Here is a 26,080-nt window from a genome sequence, read left to right as displayed (position 1 = left end):
AGTCAGAATTTCCTTTTAAATAAGTACATTACTGAAATACCGATCAGACAGTCGCCTGCAGAGGGATCAGGACAAGCATTCCTTAAAATAGCTATGGAAGCCTTCAGCCCAAGGTATTTCTTCCCATGTATTTTTTAGGAAACATTGTTTTCTGGCACTGGTGATGGGCGAGCAGGTTAGTGGCAGCAGCAAGAGATGGGAAACCAGATCTGCCATGCAGTCAATGTTCTGCACTTCCAGTGTTGGGAGCCCAAAATGTCCTTTGTGTCTGGACTTGCACGGCTGCTAAGTTTTATAAATACATTATTAAAAACAGTCTTTGCCAGCTGCTGCCCTGCATGAGGCTGGGATAAAAGGAGGAGAACACCAGCCAGTGTCAGTCAGCAGAACAGCGACGGGATGGACCTGGATCACTTGAAGTCACACATACACGTGCTGCAAAACCTTATTCCCAGGACAAAATACAGGCTCCTATATTTCTAAAAGTCCATATCACGTCATACATACACGTGTGACTTCTGCCCCAATAGAGGAGGCCTGAGAGCTGTGTCTCTAAGGCGTCATTCTTCTCCAGTCTTTGCCAAAACACTTCAAGAGCTCATTGCTGAATTATAAATGCTGAAAGGAGTCTCAGAGCAGTCATTTAGGTTAAAAATAGCAGAAAAAAACCCAAAACCCAAATCAGAACATCTGCTTAAAATCTATAATCATAACCTGTGGTGGCTCTACTACACATTTGTGGTTCAATATTATTCTTACGTTCAGGCCAAAATACATACTTTTATTCATTTATGGCCATTTATAGCATAAAGAATTGAACCAAGTCTCTTAACTTGCAAGTACCTTATATATGGATATTTCAGTGAGAGAAAATTGCCCCATTCACATCAACAGCACTCACATCGTGACAAGGAAGTCTTCCAGAGTATTAGAAAAAAGGTTGGAGATAAAGCGTTTTTATTGATGGGTTTTCCACACTGGTTTCCTTCCCACCTCAATCCCTCATTGTGAGATGGAGCCCAGTTTGATGTTACAGATCGACATTTATTTCCCCTTCCACGAGAAAGGGTCAAAAAGGAGCCAAAAGTGGGACAATTTAGGCTTCAGAGTGATCCAAGACTAAGGAATTATGTTTAGTGGACCTATTTCCAAATGACCAACATGGATTATTTTTATTACTTTTATTTTTAGTTCAGCCTATCATGTGGGAATAATTTTCCTCAAAGTATCCTAAGTCAAAGTACATCCTTTAAAAATGCCTCCTTTTTCCTTTTAACCTCACAAACATCACTTTGAGATTCCTTCATGACACATTTAGATGTATTAAGTGATGTCGCAAAAAGAACTGACAAATCCCATCATGTCTGAGTTTGTAACCAAATTGTGGACTTCGTGTCTGAGGCTCTGTTTTTTATAGGTTAATGGGAAAAAAAGAGGTGAATAATTCTGGCTACATGCAAACATGATGTGAGAATGGCATCCAGGCTGAAAAGCGTGCTCGTAAATGCTGAAGTGAGCTCTCTACATGTAAAATATAGGCATAGTACTAAGCTATTCATACCGCCTCACAGCTGAACAAACAATATGCAAAAGATAGATAGAAGCTCTATATAACCTTCATCTTTGGTATTGCTTTTTCAGGGGGGTTGGTATAGAGTTTTAGGTCAGTGAGTATCCATGGTAAGGCCTCTTTACTTCTGAACAGTAAGCAAACACTCTTTGGGAAAATCTCATAAAAAGCAGTATTTAAAAAAATAGACCTGACGAAGAATTGAGTGTTCTCATCTCAAAAGTATTTCAATATTTTGCTCACTGTTGGGCTTCCCTTGCACTCCTGCATTTTAAGGGATGCTACTTTGTCATCTTTATCCCTTGAGGCTGGGAACAGAGCTCAGGCTCTGCCATCCAAAGAATCACATACATATCCAGAACTGAACAACATAGCTGGGCTGCATTTTGTCACGGGGTTTATTCCTAACTGAACCAACGTCAAAGAACATCCTGACATCAGTTTATTTGGAAAATGAAGCCCCTGTCCACCGCTAATAAGATTGTGGTATTTTCTATCCCACTTTCTCTTTGTCCTGCCAGAGCCTGATGGTGAAGGGACATACAGGGACTTTGTTCCAGTCCTGCTTCTCAGACAATGCTGTCACACCATCGTAATTCAGAGGACAAGGAGGACAAACTTGTGTGAAAGAAGAGAAGCAAAACTGTTTGCTTAGAAATAGCATCTTTGGAAAATGAAGGGAAAAGAAGGGGCAGATACAAAGAATGTGGCAGAGAAGAAAACTCCATGGCATTTCTAGGACAAGCAATTTAAGCACAAAGACTGGATACTCCCTATCTCAGCCTCTCCAGAGACTGCTCTTCTGTCTGGTTTCAGAGATGTCACCAACACCAAAACCCATGTGAGTTAGACATTAGAGTTAAAAATGGAAAAAAAACAAAACAAAACAAAACAAGGTGCTTTCTGTGATCTCTTTCATTCTTCAGAGTCACAAAATTATATTTATTATTCAGCCAAAAAAATATATTTATAAAACAAATCAAACAAAAACTGGACTCAATAGTAAAATGAGCATTTCAGCAGCATGATCTAATAAAACTGTTTCTACCTCATGCAAGTAAAAGTTCAAAGACCCTACAGAGATGGTAGACAATGATTCAAGGCTGAATGTAAAAAGCATGTCCAGTTATAGACTTCAGTCTGCTCATTAACATCTCTGAGCTTTTACTTACATTTTATTAAATTATACCACTGAACTCTTTATCCTGCTGTTAATGCCAAGGGGGACTGATATGAATATTGTGCTTAATTTCATCTGTTCACCTGCTGCCACTGAACATCACCGTACATCTTATAAATGTTCCAACTATGCTGGCGTTCATAATGTGATTTTAAATGTCTTTGGTATGGTTCTCTGCAGAAGGGGCTAGCCTGGGTTGAAAAGAGAGTGTCCAATTATACAGCTTTTGAAACACACACACACACACAAAAAGAAAAACAAACAAAAAACCCCAGAACACTAGTACATCTGACAGCTTAGTAGAGTCAGCTTGTTGATCATGCCTCTTCCAACTACTGAACTAAGCAATTTAATTATCTAAATTATTGCTGATATGAGCAGGAAGCCAACTATACAAAAGAGAGATGGGGCGCTCTTCCCCCCGATCAGCCCATGCAGTCGTATATCTTTGTTAGATGCTTTTTACAGAAACCATTCAATGCCATTTCTGGAAGATATGCATCTTCCTAGGTCTGATCCAAAGCCAACTGTAATTAATGAATAGAGGGCCATTGATTTCAGAGGGCATTATTTCAAAACCCATGCAAATAATAGAGCAGAAAATCCTCTGCTACCACCGGAGTTGTTCCTGAGGTACTTTGTATGACTAAAACTGATCCAAAGTCTGCTGAAATTAAGGACGAGACTGTCAGCAGCCCCACGGTATGTTGTATGGGGACACCTTGCTAGTGAGCAGCTCTCTGACATCTGCTTTAAGTGCCAGCGAGGCTGCAGGGGCTGAGACATTTCTTGTCTTCTTTTGCAATATCATATCTCAAGAGCAACTTCTACCCCAATCCCTAAAAAAATAGATCAAATTCAGAGAGATCGGTTAGCATGAATGCTAGCCAAAGCAATCTGTCAGCTTTGTAGGAGATGAAATGGTGTGGTGGGAAAAATCAGCAGAGAATCCAAACCCATTTATTGGTTTGTTTTAGCTGAATTCTATTACTGCCCTGAAGTAGTTGGTGCTGGAACTACCAGGGTCCATGAATGATTAATACCACTGCTTTTGGAAATAAGCTTGACTGTGCAAAAAAATGAAGTCCATACTGAACAATTAGGAGGGGAAAAATAATAAATAGCTGTTTCCTAAGTGACAGTTATCTGTCCAGGAGACAGAATGAGACAGGAATCAAAGGGAAAGGAGCATAATCCAGAGTGTTAGACGGCCATAAAGCATACTCAAAGTGGGACTGGATTAACTCAGCATGGGCGTTTCCTAATTTCTGCGTGCTCCACTTTGCAGCCTTAGAAACATACTTTTAACCTCTGTCATGTTGCACCCACATGAACAAGAGAACCTGAGAGAAGGTCAGAATTAGAATTCAGCCACTCCTGATTCTTCAACCTATGCTTGGATCACGCATCCCTCAAATTGACCCCTTTGTAAATGCATCTACCACAGACACTTTGAAACAAACTCTTACTGGTTGCCTGCCAAATTGCTGCCATTCTAAAATATCCTAAGTACTAGACGAGGACTTTGCAATGTATTTTTGCCTGCTTCAGCCATGCAGTGTCTGCAGGCTAAAGCCTTGATGCAATACACCCGACTATAACTTCCAGAGGAAGTAACTCCACATTTAAATTGTACTCTTGCATGTCAGAATCAGAAATCTTTCAGCTTGACTGGCTTAGAGAAACCAAAACTAACCTGCAATAAAAAGTCTGTATGACAGAATCTCCCAAATCCTGCAGTCTGTGGTTAGTGTACTACCAAATCCACACCACCATTCCCAAATTAATTTTGTTATGTCTCCTATAAGTATGTTGCACTCACACAGTGGGACCAGTTGTGTGCTGCTCCTGCATCCCAGCTCCCTGATGGGACAAGGTACAGGTGTGCTCTGTTCAGTGCCCCAGTTGCTGTGCCCAGGGCAGATGCCACAAAGGGATGCTCCAAACATTTTAGATATGGCCAAATGGGTAAACTAAGTCTTAAGGACATGTCACAGAACCCAACTGTCTCTTGGTGTCCCAACATAAGTTACTTGGAGCTAGAAAGAAGCTCCATCCCTTGCTAGTGTGGAAAAAAATAACACCTTCCCAAGCCATTTTTGATAAAGTTAACCCCAGCAGTTTTTTGGCTTTGGCATTATCAACCAGTCTGTAAGGAAAATACATACTGCATCATACGAACACATGTGCTTATCAACCAGGCAGGTGGTAACCCTGCCTCACTTCAGCTAATAAGGAATTGGAATTTCAAAAGAAATCCTGAACCTCAAAAGCTGGCTCTGTATAAAACACTATTCCACAATCATCTTAGTTAACCCGACTGAAATAATTACCAAGGTAAAGACTTGAGGGAAGTGACTCAGAGTGTATGTGGGGTCCAAGGGATTAGGAGAACAGATAAGGGGAAGTTTTGCCTATCTGATTTGACAAAGCAATGCCTGGAAAGCAGGGTTAGCCAAAGAACCAGGTGCAAGCACCTGTTCTTTCCCCATGTATTTTTTACTAGCTGGCAGAAACAGGAAGAATATCTTGAACTTGGAACTAAAACATCAGCTCAATACTTTAAATGCGCTTTTCTTTATAGTAAAGTAACATCTCAGTGCTGCATTTTGTTAGGATCAATTTTCCACCTTTAATTTTTATTTACTTTCATTTGGAAAGGAGTAGGCTGAACCTCTTTAGAAAAGACGGAGGAATTAGGAACAGAAAAGGAGACTCAGATGCCAGTTAACTTGTCATAATCTTATTTAGGAGACATCATCTCCCACCCCCCAAATATCCCCAAATATATAATCTGAGTCACGTAGATTGCAAGACATTTACACAGCACATTAGTACATGCTATGCCTCTGCAGTGGCTCATCCAGTGGGGCTTAAATGTATTTGAATCCTGAAGATATTAATACAATTAAATTACTAGATACATAATAATTTATGAATGGTGATGGACTTACTAGGGGGGAAAACACACTCCAAACTAAATGACTCAGTAATAGCAGCACAACTTACTCTTTCCATCAGTGACTCCATTGCATCCTGGCTAAGTTGTAAAACTTTGTCCATACTCCCTTGCCTGTTTCTTTTAAACTTAACACAACTCTGAACTGCCTCTCATGTTGTCACTGAATCAGGATTTGCAGCATCCACATCTAGAGGAACGGGAAAGCCCATCACCTACATGTACTGGTTATTTAGGGTAAGTAATAACATTATACACTGGCCTTCATGGGAAGAGGAATCCAATTAATAAATTTAAATTAACAGGCATGGCTGGCTGCAGGATATCCAGATTAATGAGGAGTGATGTAAGCAAGACAAAGATCAAAATTATGTCAGCAGAGGAAGCAAACTGTTCAAACTGTAGAAATAGTTTGCTGTAAAGTGCAAAATCCTGAGGTTTGTCCCCAGTACTACATGCTCAGACTGTCCTTACAGTTGCACATGTGGAGCACGTTGGTTTATTACACGGTCACAGAACACCAGTCCTCTGGCCTAAGCCCTATGACCCGTATGGGGAAAGTCCCACAAATCCCATTTCCTCCCAGGCAAACGCAGAGCTGTTCCAACCCAAATTCACTATGAGGAAGAAGCCTTTAACACTGAGTCCCTTGAGGCTATTCAATATGAGAGTGCTCTACTCTTACAGAGCCCATTTCCTGCTTTTTATATCCTCATGGAAGTTCTTCCAGCTCTTGGAATGAAACCTAATATTTTCTTTTTTAGTACAGTAGAGGATTATGTCAGTAAAAAGACCCATATGTCAGGGCTTTATATAGTCACCCAGCAGCGATGGAACAAGGAATTGAGATGGGGTAACAGCCTAAATCTGTTTGGAAAATAGACAACATACTTTCTAAAAAAGTGGAGCGTGGTGAATGCATTTCCCAAAACTCCTACTGGGACCAATGCAAGGAAGAACTGCTTTGGATTTCTTGCCCTATGCCTTATGACAATGGCATGGATAAGGATTTACAGAATCCCTACAAGCTCCAGAAATTAGCTCAGATCAATTGTCTGTCACTCTCCGGGTTATTAACAGGGCTAAGCTAATTGGAAATGTACCACACACTCACCCACCACTTCCCCAACTGTATAGACGAAAGAAAATTTCCTAAATACAGGAATATAAATGTCTCCTATTTGCACTGTGTGTGTGAATTTCTCCTCCATGTGTTCCAACAAGTTGATGGCCATCCAATTTCACGAAACTTTTTTCAGAAAAAAATATTATATTTTTTAAGTGATTTAGTATTGCAAAGCCTTTCTGTGATCTAATTTCCGTGGTCTTGACCTTCGTAATGAAACTCAGAACTCTACTGTGGGTACCAGTACACCAGCAAAACTGAAAGACGTGTGAACAAAGGCCATGAAAACAAGAGCCACCTGCTGTTACTCGGGGAGGTGCAGGTAGCAGTGTTACATCCTCAACCTTGTCACTTTCTGAAGCTTTCCCTCTTTACTCAGCACTTGCAGGAGACGTTGTTCCCTGTACAGTATCTACTACCCGAAATCCACCAAAGCTGCGTATCTCTATGTTCTTGTCTACTTAAAACAGGCATTGCTACTTCATTTTTAAAACACTAGAAACAAAAAGAACAGCTGAAGAGATATAGGCAGCTTGTAGGCAGCTCTTTCCATCAGATATTCTAGAAAAAGGCTGTTTTTTGACTCCTCGTTGCAGCAGGGCCCCAGGGTAAAAAGCAATTTTTGGTTAGTTGACATTTCAGCATGGCAGCAAAGCATTTTGGGAAGTAAACTGAAACACAAAGCAGGACTGGAAACCATGTAGGATTGCTGTTTTTACTTCTCATAATTGCATAATCCAAATTGTTTAAGGCAGAGGTAATTCTAGGAAGACTCAACAACAGAACTCTAAGGTTAGACACCTTGGTCAGTTTAGGTGTCTGAAGAGCGAAGAAGTTGTATGGAGGATTCGAGACTGAAAATCTTGGCAGTGAATGCCTCAAATATTATTTTTGGCTCTAACTTCAAATGCTTCTCTCTTCCACGAAAGGAGCAAGGGCTGGGAGGAGAGAGGAGGACTCACCTTCTCTGACCACAGAGGTCTTCATTGTCATCACCATAGAATCCTTTCAGTTAAGGAAAATAAGAGAAATAAGAAGCACAGCCTTAATGCAGCACTAGCTCTGAGTGAAGGCAAATTGGATAATATTTCCCTGACATCTCAGCCATCTCTGCCCAACACTGTGGCCACCATCAACATAGATCACACAAGAGTCAACCAGAAGCAGAGTTTATCTAGTGATCACAGTCTGAGACTGAGATGAAACACACTTGATTCAATCTTGTCTCTCTGGTGACCAATGATAGGATGCAAGGGAATGGCGGGAAGATGTGCCAGGGGAGGGTCAGGTTGGACATTAGGAAAAGGTTCTTCACCCAGAAGGTGCTGGACACTGAACAGGCTCCCCAGGGAGGTGTCACAGCCCCAACCTGACAGTTTTCAAAAAGAGACTGGACAATGTCCTCAGACACACGGTGTGAACTGTGGGGTTGTCCTGTGCAGGGACAGGAGTTGGACTCGGTGATCCCTGTGGGTCCCTTCCAACTCAGGACGTTCTACGAATCTATGATTCTAAGATTTATTCCTCTCAATTTCTGAGTGCAACAGACAGAAAATCACTGCCTATGAATCCTTCAATGATCTTGCCATGATCCTGTCAGTGGGAGACCTGCAGCAAAGTTATGTCCCAACCCTTTTATTGGCATTGCTGATTCCACGGCCATGAGTAAGAAGAAAAACAGGCAACTGGTGAAGAAGACAGTTAAAAGAAGTACAGTAAATAAGGGTCTGGAAGCTGTAAATGAAACAGGAAAAAAAACCCTGTAACTCCCATAGAAAGGATAACAAACCAGAAGTTGATAGTTGGAGGGAAGATATTTTCAAATGGATAAAGACTCAAAAATTTTCAAAGTACCCGTTACTACCAAAACTGGTGACAACCTCGCAGACTGAGATGTTATACTGGGGACAGGATACTGATCTTTGGGTATAGATCTTCTATGATACTATATCTCGGTCCATGTGCTCTGTTCGGGTAGATGGCCAAAGTTTGTGTGATGATACCAGGAAAGCAGTATGCCCTTGAAAATAGAGAGAGAACTGAAAAATGAGATAGGCAGGATCAGATGGCAGGACATACAGTAATCACCAGGAAAATAATTGCGAATGCAAAATTTGAAACTTTGGTGGAGGAGAAAGGACATGGAAAAACTGCAGAAATGGAAAAGAGATACCCACTTAGACAGCAGTGCTAGAATTTAAAACAAATTATATCTGTGCCTTTCTGGACTTCAAAGATTAATTTAAGGTAGTCTCTTATACTAGGCTATTTCCTAAGACATTTCAGAGCTTTGACTGGGATTTATCTCACTTAAGTTTAGATTGTATGTGTCTCACTAACATTTTATGTGGTTTTATACTTGAGCTCCTTGGGATGGGTCTCATTTCCACTTCACGGAGGAAATAAATAAGTAAATAAATAAATAAATAAATAAATAAATAAATATCCATAGCCAGATTGATTTTATCTCTTTGTAAGGAGGATGAGCAAAATAAATGAGCTGTACACAAGAAGCGCTTCTTTTCCCCAGATGCAATAAAGGGAGCCTAGACAAATAGCTAAGATTTAGATATTGATATTTCAACAAATACGGATATTTTAACAGATGTATATCTGGTCAAGGTAACATAAGAAAGTCAGACAAAACCAGAAACAACTAACAGATGGTAATGGTAATAATAGGAAACTTTAGCAAGTTCAGAGGCAGCAAGTGAAAAGACTTGAGTATAAAGTTTCTGTCTAATGGGGAACAGAAGAAGCACATACAGATTTCTAAACAGATACCCTTTCCTGAATGATGAAATTCTTAGAAAAGCAGGCTTGAGTTAAGAGACCAAAATGGAGCTTGGAAAAGCAGTCTGGTTTTTTGACTTTTACACCAGTTTCCACAAGGAGAGTTTAAAAACACCCTACTCAGGATTTAGTTCAGTTTCTGGCTGAATCAAAATGGATAGGGGAACTATGATCTATGATTCTGTGATTCTAAAATTATGGGGCATTCATGGAATCCTGCATTATCTAAAGACTTAAACTTCACTCTTAGTTTTCTGTATCCGTAAACTTCATAAGATGAAGTCAGTCCTGACGTTCAACTCTCTTAAATGCCAGTGAGTGACGTTTTGCTCTCACTGTATCTGCAAGGGGGATCAGGGACCTGGAGGCCTGAAGACAGTTCTCACCAATAAAATAAAGGTTACAAGAAGACAATGAGTACCTTGGCCTTTTCTACACCTTTTTTGTCCCTAGGTATCCTGTCCCACTGAGCAGCAAGCAGGTGTTTTGTTTTGCTTTCCTTTTGATGTCAAGGAAAATGCCAAAGTATTAATACACCTTTATGATGGGCAGAGATGCACATGAATTTACCCCATATGCAGATAAGCAAATATTTCATACACAGTTATGTTCTGAAGAGTAACTGTTTTAATCTACCTGCTGCCAACAACAACAACAACAAAAAAGATTGCGTTTATTTTACTGTTTTTCCTCTGTGTCAACAAGACTGACAGCCTATTCTGTGTTAGATAAAAACAAGTGTCATAACGCTAATTTTCTGTGGATACACAGAAGATTTAATGAACATTTTTCATATTCATCTTGATGTATTCAAGGAACAGCTCTTATTTATAGATTATTACAGATTAAAAGGATGATTATGTATAGTCTGACCTCCTGGCTTAAGTCTAAAATAATTCTTAATAATATCAGTATCTCATCTATATCCTATACAAAAGTTGTAGTACTTTTCCTGCTCTAGAGAGCCATCAGTCTTGATTTAGGAGACAGAATATTCCCACACCAGAACTAGAAAGTTGTTCAAGTCCTCAGTTACTATCGCCTCATGTACTTGATCTCTAGAATGAATGCATTCATTTTCTGTTTGCAGTGTCCTTATATCTCATCATGTTTTCATGTGAAACCTTTCCCTGGCTTCTGGGGCCCAGGACGAGTTGCTAGGTTGGTGGTTAATAATTAAAGAATCTGAATTTTTTCACCACAAAGGTAAAAAAACATGAAACCCCACAATGCTATTAGCTATTCCTTAACCTAAAAAGAACCTCAAGCAGATAGACAAAAAATAAATTACTTCACTTGTGCAGTGAAGAGAAAAAACAAATCTCAATATCAACATAGCACCGTGCCTTTTTCTACTCTCTCCAAAGACTCTAAACACTTCTGTTGCTTACCAGTGGCAGCTTAAATGCTTTAGGAGAGAATCCAAACAGAATATGATGCTGAATCGTCAGGCTAAGGAAAACTATGCATTTGTGCACAACTAAACAGTATCTGAAGAAGTTCTCCACAAAACCCTGCTAGTAGCTATAGCAACCGAATTCACTGTATTTTTACTAGGAAAGATTTTTTAAAGCTACTTAAGAAAGTACATTTTTCAGCCATTATCTAAACATCCAACTTTCAGGCCTTTTGATGCAACCCTGCTCTCCATTCAACTTCCACCCTCCCGCTCCCACTTGGCATGCATGGCATGTGGGTTGCTGGGGTGACCCCCAAATTCGGGGAAGGAATTTTCCCTCCAAAATTCAGCAGGCTTAAATCTAAGCTGCTGAACTGTGGCTTTCATTTCCAGTGAAATGCCATGCCGGCAGAAACACTTACATCTCTCAGGCAAATCGGACATCCGAGGAGAATTACATTTGAAGCAATAACTGAAGTAAACACTATGAAGGGGATGTGAAAATAATTAATCTTTAAGAACCCTAAATTGTTAGATCTGGAGAAATATTTGCTTTATCAGAATTCTGGTCTTTCTACACTTACTTACTAGCAAGTGCTGTAAAGCAGCAAAACTTCAACACTACTTGGGACATGAAAGCCATGGAGAGCCACTATACTCAGCTCATCTTATATAAATTACACCTTTCCATGGCATGGTCTTCTCTGTATGATTGGCACCATACAGTATGAGAGCCATATTTGATATTTATCTGTTGAAATGGATTTTTTGCCCCCTTGACATAGCTGTGTAAGTCTAGATGAGAGTTCTGCTGGTTTCCTGTGTTCCTCCAATCAACCACCTGAGCAGAAGATGGCTGTAGGCTTAACTCTTCTGTCTGGTGCTCCTACCTGCATGACCAATAGCTTTGACTCTCGAGTCTGAGAAAGAAATACACTAGCATTTCACATTTGGTCTTCCCTTTGAGAAGACAGAATTTTATTTCCCTCTGATGTGTAAGAGACAGATAAAAGATTGAAAGCAAAACGTAGGTCTTCAGTCTTGATGCAGACCTTCTATTTCTGAAATCTGTGGAAAAAATGTTTGTCGGAGCAAATTGCAAAGCATATTCACTCTCACATCCCCCGAGACTCTTCTCACTGACAATGGAGCACTTCTTGCTTTTCCACACAACTACATTAGTTTGACCTATCGATTCATTTATTCACATGTAGCAGCTTATCTAACTTGCCTGTGACTTCACTAATTATGAAGAATTCACCATGAAAAAAACCAAAAAATATCCTTCATAACATACTATTAGATTTCTTCTAAAATCTTTATTTTGGGATGCCTTTTATAAAAGCCAGTCCATTACTTTTATGAAGTATTCAGTTATATCCACAGAAATGTCACTGGATAGCCATAAGACTGATGTTTTCCCTGGTTTTGCATATTTGGTAGGTGAAGCCCCTGTAAGACTGAAAGCACTAAAGCACAAAAATAAAAAGGGTTAAAACCTTTATTACATGTTTCAGCATTAAGACATTTCTGTCCACAAAACTGCAATCCAGTGCAACAGAAACACTGATTCTGTCACACATTGCTGTGATGTTGTCACCAATGTTATTCAACATTCCAATATATTAAAACATTATGATACCTGGAAAATATTCACAAGTTGTCATCTTGTTCCTAATAACATCCTAGAGGGAAAAAAATTCTTCCCCACATACCAACATACAAGAGCGTAGCTTTATGACTCCTGCATATGAATTACACTGGGAGGACTCGGTTTCACTGGCAGCAATTCAAGAGCAGGAAAGTGAGGACAATGAAATGACTTCAAAGGAACATGAGTTATTGGAAAAATCATGCAAGAGCAGGTTAAGTATTCATCCTTAACACATTTCAGTTTCATCAGATTCCAAATAGCAGGATTCAATTATTTTCTTTCATAGCAACAAGCCTCTGGTATCTCAGAGCCTGGCTCCATCCTGATGTACAGCTGCAACTCTATATATTAGTGTAAATCAAAAAGAAAAAACCAAAACTAACAAGAAAAACCCAAGCCTCCATGGAATTACAAAAGTGCAAAGTACGAATGAAGCTGCATAGACCTTGATGCTGACCCACCTTTCTGCAAAGGACAAGCTCTTAAATATGTTATGAAAGCATTTAAATCCATTCCACAGTCACTCTAAGACGACTCTTCTACTTAATGAGAGCCTTCTCTTCAACCACAAGTTATAAATAGGAGCGTTGCTTTTGCATAGTGTGAATCTCACAGTGAGGGAGCATTTCTAAGGGAAAAGCAAAGATTTCGTCTCGGATCAGCTTATAATCTCCCATTTCTCATCTTAGGAAAAGCATGAGAGGAGGGAAACATTAAGACCTACCTTATTTCTGAGCTCTGTCCTGCAGCAGAGTCCCTTTCTTGCAGGCTACAGCCCTGCGAGTAAACAGGCAGGGACGGGCAGGATGTGGGCAGACCTTGGGATCTACTCTACCCCTCCCAGGGACCAAAGTAGCCTCACGGCCACCACAAACACAGAAGAGAAGGACGGTAACGAAGGGTTTTCCCCGCTATGGTGCCTCCCACGATTGCTGCTTGGGCAATATCTGCCCTTGCCTCCCGCCTGGCCCAGGACAACACACGGGCCCTGCTAAGACTCTTTTTTTGTCTGCAGACAGATGCACCAGTCTCTACACTGGTCCCAGTATTGGTACTTGTGTTCTGGAGAACACACCAGTATTTGCAGATACCTATTTAATTCAGATTACTGCCTGGCAATCACTGATTTCAAGCATTTCCTGATACAATTGCTTAGAAAGGATATTGCATGAAATGTTCTAGCTCACCTGCTTTTGCTGTAGAGACCATTATGAGTGCACCATTCTTTCATAAATTGTCATATACAACTTTTTAAAAATATTTGCCGTAATTTTCAACAAAAATATTTTGACAATTATTGAAAGCATTTTAAAACTTATGCATTTAAAAAGTTACGCGGTTTTAATACTTCAAGTGTACCTCGTGAACTCATCACACCAGTGGAAGCCAACACAATGATTTTTTTTTAAATATCGCACCCTGCATTATGTGATTCAAAAATGACTACAGTCTTTGATAACTCTGCTGATTTAGTAACACAGCTCACAAAAAAATCAATGTTCAGACAATCCCATTGGTGTCTCAGCATGCCTCTTAGCAGAGAAAGCACTCCATAAATTTTTATTGGAGTGACAGGTTGTGCCCCTAAATAAAGACACCATGGTAGAAGCCTCAATAAATTGGGAGCCATTTCCCACTTAAGTCTGTATAACTCCAAACACACTGTTAAAACCTTAAATCATGGATAACTATTGCTAGTGACAGAGCCCTTCTTAGACTTCATGGATTTATTCCCAAAAGACATTAAACCTAAGGGTAAGATTGCATTAATTTTCCTATCGCTATTTCCCATTCTATTCAGACGTCTTTTAAGCCACATCCCAAAGAATCAATTTTTACTGTTGAAGACAGCATTGGTGTGAACAAACTCAGAGGTTTTTCCCTGAATTGGGTGAAAGACCCTGGAGAAAGAGAAGTCTGTGCCTTAAATATAGAGTTGGATATAAAGTGATCTCCAAGTTCCTGTCCATCCAGTCTTCTTCTGTAATATTTAAAATCTGCTTATTGGCATCACCAACATTTCTCATTAAAAGTCCACGATTTGCGGGAATTAAGCTCAGTCCTTCCACCCAAAGGAAAGCCCTCCTGTCCCACACTATATCTCTGCTGGGACAGGAGCAGAGGGTGCCCTGTTTACCAGACATGATCCCTGTGCCAAAAGAGTTAATGATCTAATAGACAGAATTTCACAAATCCCGTTAGTACACAGCCATAAAGGATTCAAAGGGGATTAATAGCCTCTTCACCCTTCCCATTCTTACAGAGGGTATTTAAGGAGGAAAAACTCAGCTTTAGGCTTTGCTGCCATCCAATACAGCGTCATGTCACATAAAAGAGAAAGGATTAACACTTATCATCTGATCAGGCAAACAAGTTAGCTAAACAAGAAGAGCTGGTAATGAGGCAGAAAAGCTGTATGCACAATAGCATGAATCCCCCACCTAAGCATAGGTCAAGAATATTCATAATACTGTTATTTAACTGAGAGACTTCACATATAAGGACCAATTTGTGCAGACAGTGTGGGACTGACAATGGAAAAAATCCATGCTCTGTGGAGCCTCTTAATGACAAATCAGAATTAATAAACAGTATCCCAGTTATAACAGGAATAACTAAAATGACCATTTGCTTGTTTGTTTCACAGAAATTTGTCACCATGCTCTAACAGTAATTTTTGCTGCTTGGTTTCAGTGCAAGAAAAACACTGTCTTCATGTCAATATTGTCTTAAATTGGCTACAGGGGACAACTAAATCAACCCAAAGGCAGGTATTCCCCAAAGCCAACATAATCTCTTCTTCTGCACAGGCCCTGAAGGAGAGAAAGAAGAGTTTTCTTAACATAATGAGCAGTTCAACAGCCTAATACTTCCTATATCATCTATGCATGGTGGAGCACTTAGCTACATGACATCACTGTCACACCGCATATGTCCTGAAAGATCCTAACTCTGATATCTGGGATAAAATTATCGCATCACCCTGCTACAACTATTCCAGACTCTCTCACTCACCTAAACCGCTAGTTTTAATCAGTACAAAACTTTTCTGCAGTGCTAATTTATTGAGAGAGACATCACTGTGTGTTGGTCAACAGCCACAGGCCCCTGCAGCCAGTCTATGGGGAACGCAGTCCTTCTTAGCTCTGCTGAGTGATACACTGAGGCATTATTGAAATTACAGGGATTAATCTGACCAAATACAGAGATTTACAGTGTAGTTGCCTATATCTAAGTAAGCCACCTACCAGCCCTTCATAATCCATAGAGGGAAACAAACACTTCTAGGGAGTAATATATTTCAAACGGGTCAGATGAATCATCTTCCAAAAACTCCTATTTTTCTTTGCTGGCTCTGAAGGCAGCAAGGGTGTCTGGCTGAAGGGAAGAGTCTCCAACAGATATCTAAAACTACAATAGGTGAGGTGACCCATTGTGACACCACAAGGGCCCATGTGTGGACACACTTGGCCTCTCTGACCAAGGTACACAGACCCAAGAGAGGTTAAACATCACACAAACCAGTGGCACAGCCATGGCCCCAGGGCTCTGTGCATCCACACCACGTGGCATGGCAATTATTTAAGGGGATTCAACCTACGATATGATGAATCATAGAATAGTTTGGTTGGCAAGGGACTTTCAAAGCTCATCTAGTCCAACCCCCTGCCATGAGCATCTTCGCCCAGATCAGGTTCCTCAGAGCCCCGTCCAGCCTGGCCTTGAATGTCTCCGCGGATGGGACATCTGCCACCTCTCTGGGCAACCAGGGCCAGTGTTTTACCACCCTCATTGTAAAAAATTTCTTCCTCCTATCTAGACTGAATCTCACCTCTTTTGGCTGAAAACCATCACCCCTTGTCGTATAGCAACATAACCTGTTAAAAAGTCTGTCCCCATCTTTCTTACAGGCCCCTTTTTAAGCACTGAAAGGCAACAATAAGTTCTCCCAGAAGCCTCTTCCAGGCTCAACAACCCCAACTCTCTCAGCCTTTCCTCAAGCCCTCTGATCATTTTTGTGTCCCATTTTTCATTTTTTCCAGTAACTAATGAAGAGAAGGACAAAGGCATACAGCTAAGGGTGATGTGACACTGGTTCAAATAGAATTTTTCCTGCTTATTTTTGGTTTATTTTTTTTGTCGTTATGAATCTTGAAGACCTACAAAGCTACCAGCAACTCCTCCAAGTAGGGGAACAGACTCCCAAAACTCAGTGTACCTGAGAGCTCCCTCTCTGGCTTCCTCAGCTGCCTAGGTCCTGCCTTATGGGTTATTGCCTTCAAAAATACTTTCTGGGAGAGAGACAGGGAGCAAAGCCACAGACATGGAAATGAGGAGAAATTAAAGCAAGAGTAAATAGTTTTAAGTTGTTTATCATACCAGTGGAACCTGGCATAAGGCATCCTTTATCTGTTTTGCTGTGTGCTGTTACCAGTCTTAGCTCAGAAACTGCCTAAGGAAAGGTGATTTGTTTTTATGTTTGCATACAGCTTAATTCTGTGATGCCCTGGAAAGCAGCATTTCTCTGATTTCCCCATATCACTACATGTTAAATTAGCAACTTTATTTTATAGCCCACTCATAAATGCCACAGCCTTCCTGGGGTTGTGGCCCATAGCCTGGGGACAGCTGCTTAAGTGAAGTGAAAAGAACGCTAAGGGAAGAAAATATGATAATGGAGATAAATATTGAAAATGAAAAAAATGTTAAAGGCAGCAATAAAAAAGACAGAACACTGAATTAAAGAGGAAAAAAAGGAAGTATTCAGAAGTGCACAAATAACTTGAGTGAGAAAAGAACTGAAAATATACTTAGTAATAAAGCCAAGGTACAGCAAAGAAAGAAACTAAAATAAGTCCACTTGTAAACAGTCTTAATTTCAGGTATCAGTCATAAAAGTACTTACCCGTATAATTAAGAGAAGCCTCCAGAAAACATAAAAACCACCCTTAGAAATACTCTAGAGTCGGTACCATAATTAAACAGCAAAGGAGGTCAGGGGAAATTGGTTTGAAACAACTCAAGCACAAGGTGGTTTACGAAATGTCAGACTTGAACAAAGTTGTCAACCAGTCTCTTAGGAATGAGCAATTCACTCCTGCCTCAGCCTTCCAGAGCAGCTGAAAAGTTTTATTATATATGCTAAAGCATTGTCCTTTACAAAATGATTTTTTTTTTCTCCTGCTGCAGGAATGTGAAGAGATTGGCCATTGCAGAAGTAGATCATGAGGTCCCATGTCCAGATGAAGAGCATCCTGGGCTGTGATGGAGTAGATTGTATAAATGAGGCAGATTTGAGCTTTGCCAGCGCTCACACAGGACCAGCTGAATTTCAGGTGCTACAGAAGGGCTGTGCCTTGCTACCTCTTAGCAGGTACTGAATTAATTTCCCAATCAGGAGTTACATTCACTGCACCTGAACACCCCATCTAGATCTAGTCAATGGGGTTTGGTGAAGATTTTATGGTATATTTTGCAAAGATCGTCACTGAGCACCCTTCGCTTATCAAGCACTGCAATGGACTGAAAACCACACGTTTCTTTGCATTCCTACCTCATTTTTTTCATGAGGGATAGCCAGTACAAAAGCTGCTTTGAAATGGGTACCAGCTGTTGTTTCATTTCTGAGAACTGCAGCGATAACCAAGACAGTCCATGCAGATTATTTGCAGCCTTTATCTATTGATGAAATTGGAATTAGGGAAGTTCTGTCATACAAGTGGTAATTAGTTTTATACTAAATGTGGAGCCAACAGAAATCCCCCTGGTATGCCCAGCTCTAAATTTTCCAGCTCAAAAAAAAATCTTTACAATTGATATGCAGAATAATTTTTCTTATGATGATCAATATAAACCTGGTTTGTCTGTAAAGAAATAACTGGATTATGCCAATAGGCACATAATTCAACACAGTAAACAGCACTGCAAAAATTGCACTTGGGTAATAAGCAGTCAAACCACAACCAAGTGTTGGCTAAGCTTAGATCAAAGAGCATGAGTCCAAAAAGACTTAAAACTGTCAATGGTTTAAGCTTGGCCTCAAATGTGATGTGAAATATGGCAGTTTTGGCATCTCTTATTAAAATCATTTAAGAATCAATATTCAGGACATAACAATAATCAAATAAAGTTGTTCAAGCTGAACACAAGGGATCCTTCTATATTGCAAAGAATCAAAGATTAATTTCTAAGGAACTGAATCGATGCAAAGTAAATAGATTCTGATAAACTGGGAAAGGATATCTTACATCCACTGCATAGCAGATAAGCTCTGCGATAGCAGTAATCCCTGAGCAAGGGAAATCCAGACAACTGCATAATCAGGACTGACAGCACTTGCAAAATATGACCCATAACTCAATTTCACTCATTCCTAATGAATTGCTAAAGCTAATGTAGCTCAGAGAAGCTTTTTGACAGGTAATCAGATCAGGTCCAGGTTTTGCTCTTTTTGGCAGCCACATCCACCCTGGTGTGGGTTTTGAGACCCTGCAATGGGCTCTCAGGATGGGTGGCTTCACTATTTCTGTAGCTCAAGGGTTTGCAAGCAAGAGCCAGGCTCACAGGCACCTACCCTCTCTTTGCTGCTAAATTTCCTCCCTACCAGGGAAGAAATGGGAATCTACTAAAGAGTATTCATACTGTTTTATAGGAACAACTCTTTTAAAGTCAAAATACTTCCAGAAATATCAGGTTATTGCTTGCCACTGTACACAAATATATCAGGTATTTGCCATGAAACCTCCAATATATCAAAGAATGGCAACCCAGCTTGCTTAGTCCACCAAGCAAAGAAACTCTCTCTGTTTTAGGTTGTTTCTAGCTGCACAAAGAAACAAAAGCTATCTCACTACTTTGCATCACCTGTCATGTGAAATTAGTTTTCCACTAACCAGTAGGAAGTAACACATCTGCCGTACATCAATAATATTTATTATAGAGGTGGGTTTTTCTTTTTTTCCCCACTCCAGATTAAATCTCTAACCTATACCACAAATCCCTGGCAGGCGATATACTCACCATCTCCCCACCTACTGCTAATCCTGAAACAGTTTTCTCGAGGCAATATAAAGTGTGCATATTTTTCCCTTGCTAGGTGAATTTTCAGCTATTTAATCTTTATAGACCTTTATAGTGATGCTGAAAAATAAATACTAACAGCCCCATCCCACCCCTGTATTCAGACTAGGAATGAATAAGCACCAACAAGTGCAAAGGAGATCGTATAAAGGAAAGGAAAAGTCCTGAGGTGGAAAGAAGAAGGGTTGTAGCATTCTCAGTGTTGCATTACTATCCCTGAATAGAAGACCATGTCATTTTTTGTTCACATTTCTGAATAACTGGGGTACAGACACACTGCAAGAGCCATGGAAGTGGGCTGGAGGCTCAGTAAAGTAATTTTGTGCACTTGTCTCAGACACAAAAAAGAAGGTTTTCTTACTCTTCGTGGCTTCAGAACCACATCAGAGCAATTATGGGTTCCCAGGGTCTCATTCCCCCACATAAAACAGCTATGGCCAGATTTTTCCACCAGTGACATGCTCCAGGGCAGAAAGGGAGAGAGATTTTTAGAGGACAAGTCATTCCTTACTTCCCAAAAATTGGATCTAGCTACTCTTTCTCTGCAACTCGAATTCTGGAAATGTTGCTGATCATTAGAGAATATACTATTCAATTAATAAGAAAGCAGAATGCTTTGAACTAATAAAAATCTTCTGTTTTTTTTTTTTTAATTTTATTATTTTTTAGGATCTCGAGGTCACAGTTGATGCAAGACCTCCTTCAAATATTATCTGTCATTCACAGGTGGAGGAACTGACTGTGCACAGATTCAGTGACTTGCAAATCTGCCAGAGCAGCATCCTCTGTCCATGGCCCCTGACTACAGTCCACTGTTCTTTTTAGCTGTAATGTTAAGGCAAAAATCCTTAATTCCACCTGTAATTTGCTGACTTTTGATGTAATTTATAAATCAAGATCATTATGACTAGTACCTCCTCTGTCCTGAAACACCCCAAAACCTAGCAATGTTTTTAACACAATTTGAAACAGGAAACCATAAAATAAATGTTATGATTTATTACCTCACAAAATCTCATACTTGCCAAAGAGAATATAAGTCTGAGTGTGGCTTGAGCAGACCACCTCAAGGCTTAAGAGGTGTAAATCTCCCAAAAACACAATGGGAGATCTTTGCAGAAGCTTCTCTCCCTGAAAAATACACACATCTGTTTGGCTCCGCATGTTGATCTGGGACAGCCATCTCCTCCAAGCTTTGTGTCACCTTCAGAAGCCTGATGTGACTTCCATTGAATGGGATCACAAAACCTTCAGCAGCAAATGGAACAAACCATGAGGAAAACACCAAGCTAAATGAAGTACAGGATGTTCCAAAAAGATGGACCCAATTTGAAATGACATTGCTCTGAAATTGGGTCCGCCTCTTTGGAACACCCTGTATATGATAGAGGATATTAAAAGAGTGAGATTGTGCCCAAATATGACTAGACAATTTCTAATATGTTCATTTTTCTGCTCTTTACCTGTTCTACCTACATTTGCTACAAGAATTTCAAAGTATGTTCCAAATTCCTCAGTTACAGTTTAGTGTTTTCTGTAGATGCCCTTTCCTCATTCACAAAATTTGAGCTCTGAAGCTCTAAAATGTCTTCATGCTTGGCAGTGCCTAATACAAAGTGAGCATTATCTAATAAGGACCCAACATTCCTGTCTTTAGACTTGTTTGGCCAAAGAAAGACCTGCAGGAATGGCTCCTCTCTAAAAAACTTGTTGTAAAGTCAGAAATGCTCTACCACATGTTCCTTGCTAGGGACAACAGAGTTGGAAAGGCTGGAAGGGGTTATTTTGGTGCCATGGGTGACAATATATAATTAAGTTTACATAAGAAAGGTTGGAGAATTTGCCATTGCCTGAAGAGCTGAAATAGCCCGGTATCAACTGTATTATTCAGGTATGGTGGTACAGGCCAAGCGTTGATATAATGCGAGTTTTTCTTAAATGTTTTGCTCCTCATTATGAGAAGCGTTTAGGAATGGTTTTTAAAAAGGAGGAATTGCAATCCCACAGCAGCAATTACTCAAAACAGGTTTTAAAAGAAAATGTTGCAATATGACAAATATCCTTTGAAGCCAAGACAACTACTGAGCAAATCTCAGAAACTTATTTTAGCAAGAAAGTTATCATGTGTTGGAAACAAAAGCATTCTTTTATTCCTATTATTTTCAGCATCGTAATCTCCAGAACAAAAAGCTAGCTCCAGCATGTAGCAAAGGTCTTTGCTCTAAAACTATATAAAATATCAGCAGAAGTAAGAAAATACTTCTGTGTACGTATAGGTGCTATAGACACACTCGCCCACACATTGTCTGGGTCGCTGAGCTCAGAAAAACCTTCCCACGGAACACAGAAATGAATTAATTCTTCCACCCAATTCTTCCTCTGTTAGGTCCCCATTGGGGACCTTGTTTTTCCCCAATACTGACATGAGTCATATTAATGAATCATATTGATACTTCCCCCACAAAAAATCTTCCATCGGATGTACTTTTCTGAGCCAAAGCCTCTTCTCGTTCATGGCATAAGTCTGAGTCAAATTTGAGAGACAATCACTTGAATTTGAGAGAAAAACAAGAAAGATTTGGCCACAAACTGATCTTAGGAGAGAGTGGCATCTTCTCTTCTTGAAGCCAGAAGACCTGATTTCTTCCCTTCACTTTGTAATGTGTTGAGGATTGCCTTTCTGCAAGTTACTTGGAATAACTCTATCCAAAACCAGATGACATTCATCAGTTGGAAGGCGGCCCATTGCTAAATTCAGAATGGGACTCTTAACTTATCCAAGGCTCATTTTCACCAGAAAGGATCCCATAGCAGCACAGTGTCACTTATTAGAAGCCCCAGAAGCACAACACACTTATTAAAGATACATTCTGAATCTGCAGTACATATTTCAGAGCTTCCTTTTGTAATAATATTCCATAAACACTTAAGTGATGTAAATTCGAATATATATCCTCATGTGCTTGGTATGTCTTACTGGAAGCTACTTCAGAGCACCGTTCGAACTGTGGACAAAGACCGCAGTCTTTGTATATTCAGAATAGCAGCATCATGTTGGGAAATACATGACAGTCAGTAGAAGGATTGAAACTTCAGTAAAAACTACTAAGTACTCACTCTTAGAAAAAAAAGTCATGATGGAGCTTTTGAAGTGGAACAAACCTTCTAGTTGCCTGCCTTACCTGTTTGAGAAACTGCCCCTACTATCTTCTCAGTATTTATTCTTCAGTATTTATACAAACTCCTCCGAATCAGATGTCTAAACAGGCATTTGTAAAAGAAAAAGAGATTCAGGCATGCACCTAGAGCAATCCTGGGTTACACAGATTTTACAGGTGCATCTTCCTGAGAATGATTCCATCAGTGTCCACACTGCACAGATGGGATGTGTTATTTTAAGGCCTTAATCAAAATACGTGCAAACAGGCACAGCACTGTGTGCATACTAACGACTTTGAAGTGTCAGTTGTTAATCAGTCAGTACACTTTTTTAAGAACACAAGCTATTGTAAAAATACAGAAGAGAAAGAAAGAACTGATGAATGAGGCAACTTAGGGGAAGAGTTAGAGGCTACAGCTAGAAAGTGATGCACAGCACATTTGTATTGAACATGAAATGAAGAAAATAAGAAAACTTTATCCTGTTAACATGGCATAGTATTCCTGGATACTGATAGAAACTGAAGTGCCACACAGAAAGAATACAAGAAGGTGTCAGGTCATCAAAATCCCAAGATATATACGATTAGGAGAATCAACCCTGAAACAGTAATTATAATGTAATCTTGACATCCATAAACCTCCTGTCAGCTCTGAACTTTTTCAGTGGGTTTCCTCAATGAGGGCATTACCCATTCCTCAGTCTCTGCTTCATCACCTGCAGTGATGGCGCTTTGCATCCGCGAATCACAACCTGAGGGCTGAAACAGACCCAGGTTCAGAGGACACACTCACCTAGCAGTCTGTGGTCTGAAAACTTCGTTAACTAAAGAAAAGTAAACAAATCCAGCTTAAGAATAATGTAACACAGTTCCTTCCACATTTTCTTTTTAAAAGACAGATCCTGTTCTTGCATGTCTGTATATTAAAAAAAAAAAAATTATTCTGAATTTGAGCTGCCTCCCTGTACAAGGGAAAATGAAAAAGACAAAGCAAAGGTTGTGTTCAGAGCCACAGTGCCCCGGGTACCAGACGTGTAAACCCAAAAAGGTTCTCTTACCTGCACAAACACAGCACCACCCAAAGTGGTACCCGGTGCCCAGCTCCTGAGCTGCCCTCAGCCCACAGCCCCGTGTGCTTTACAGAGCTGTCAGCCCAGGAGGGGACGTGTGGTGGCAATGGGAGGGCAGGGGCAGGAGCATGCAGACAGATGGACACAGGCACACAGACAGACAGACACAGGCACACACCCCCAAACACCCTGTGCGCACACACGGGCTCACAGGGACATGTTGGTGGCAGAGCGGGGATGGGCAAAACACTGCATCCTATGCCCACACACCCATGCAACAGCGGGAAAAACAGGGGAGGGAAAGAACAGAGAGAGAGAGAGAGAAAGAAAGAAAGAAAAAGGAAGGAAGGAAGGAAGGAAGGAAGGAAGGAAGGAAGGAAGGAAGGAAGGAAGGAAGGAAGGAAGGAAGGAAGGAAGGAAGGAAGGAAGGAAGGAAGGAAGGAAGGAAGGAAGGAAGGAAGGAAGGAAGGAAGGAAGGAAGGAAGGAAGGAAGGAAGGAAGGAAGGAAGGAAGGAAGGAAGGAAGGAAGGAAGGAAGGAAGGAGAAGAAAGAGAAGAAAGAAAGAGAGAGAGAGAAAGAGAGAGAAAGAGAGAGAGAAAGAGAGAAAGAGAGAAAAAGAGAGAGAAAGAGAGAAAGAGAGAAACAGAGAAAGAGAGAAAGGGAGAAAGAGAGAAAGAAAGGGAGAAAGAGAGGGAGAAAGAAAGAGAGAAAGAGAGAAAGAGAGAAAGAGAGAAAGAGAGAAAGAGAGAAAGAGAGAAAGAAAGAGAGAGAGAAAGAGAGAAAGAGAAAGAGAGAAAGAGAGAGAGAAAGAGAGAGAGAAAGAGAGAAAGAAAGAAAGGGAAAGAGAGAAAAGGATGAAAGAAAGAAAAGGATGAGAGGGAGGGAAGGGACGGGGACCGAGCAGCGGACGGGCCGGGCCGGGCGGCAGCGGGACCTGGCGGAGGAGCCGGGCCGGGCCGGGCGCCGAGGCGGGAGAGGGGCCGGGCCGGGGCGGTGTCGGGGTTTAAGGAGCGAGGGGAGGGGAAGGGGCTGGACGGGGAGGGCTGCGGGGGAGCGGGGGGGCGGCCCGGGGATGCGAAGGTCCGGGGGCTGAGAGCCTGGGGCCGGTGGGGCTGAGCGACCCGGGGGTGAGAGGTGTGGGAAATTAGGGAGAAGCTTGCGGGAAGGAGGCTGAGGACCCGAGGGGCATGTGTGGCAACCTGAGCCCCTGCCCCCTAAGAGAAGGGGCAGAGAAATGTCACCCCGGATGGTACAGAGAACCGGAGTGAGCCCCCGAGCAGTGTCGGGGGGAAATGCCCTTTCTGGTTTAGCAAACAGGTGGCCTCTGCTTTTACCTCCTCCCTGAGCTCAGTGTCTAAATAAAAAGCCCTCAGCTGGGATATTTTTGCTTGAATTTCAACTCTGACACTTGTGTACTGGAGCCGCTTGTCCTCCACCCCTCCTCCAGACACATCCTTCCATCTCCTCCGCCGCCTCACGTACTGTAGCTTCTTCCCCTCAGAAAGCATTTCTATAGCTGTCCTGCTGTTCCATCAGGGGTGGATGTCCATCAGAGTGAGCTGTGAAGCTCAGAAATCAGCCCAGTCAGTCCCAAACTGGTGGTCTCAAACAGCAGCCAAAGGACAGCCAAAGGATGTCATGAGTCCCCTGTGTTTCCATGAGCTTATGTAGCCTCGCTGTGAGTGTGGTTACATCTAGCACGGGTCTGTGAGCCAGGATCTAGAGCAGGTTATGGAGACATTCCAGCATCTGCTAAAATTTACCAGCGCAGGTTTGAGGCTGCTCAGCTCTATCAGTGTCAACACAGCTTTGGTACCAGATTATTGTTTTATTTTATCTGCTCTGCCTGCTACGTGGTATCAACAGATGCAAAAACTGATTTCTGTTACATTGCAGCTGACCCTCACACTGAAGGAGCACTGCAGACACCTCTCCTCAAAGTTTTCAGCTTTCCAAAGGAAAAACATTGACCATATTCAGTTTGCCATGTTTCAAACTTTATTGGGGAGCACGTATTCACTTTATATATGTGCGTGTGTGTGTGCATAATTTCAATTTTTACAATGCATACATACAGTTGTTTGGGCA

At 41.0% G+C, this 26,080-nt stretch overlaps 1 protein-coding gene across 4 annotated transcripts in view; it reads right to left on the bottom strand.

Annotated features, from left to right (window-relative positions):
• The window catches only part of COL22A1 (collagen type XXII alpha 1 chain), a 233,084-nt gene extending 209,064 nt beyond the window's left edge, over positions 1-24,020 (bottom strand). For 2 of the 4 annotated variants that reach the window (XM_082043901.1, XM_082043904.1), the window contains exons 1-2: positions 13,406-13,498; positions 13,143-13,309 (exon numbers count right to left, since the gene is read on the bottom strand). The gene's annotated coding sequence lies outside the window, so the exon portion shown is untranslated. Of the gene's footprint in view, positions 1-13,142; positions 13,310-13,405; positions 13,499-23,980 lie in introns of those variants that run through there. The other 2 variants (XM_082043903.1, XM_082043902.1) reach the window with 2 other exon arrangements.
• Between the last annotated feature and the right edge of the window lie 2,060 nt (positions 24,021-26,080).

This window comes from Streptopelia decaocto, assembly GCF_964273445.1.
Source record: "Streptopelia decaocto genome assembly, chromosome: 2".
NCBI lineage: Eukaryota > Metazoa > Chordata > Aves > Columbiformes > Columbidae > Streptopelia > Streptopelia decaocto.
This window is presented reverse-complemented; position numbering and strand designations above follow the sequence as displayed.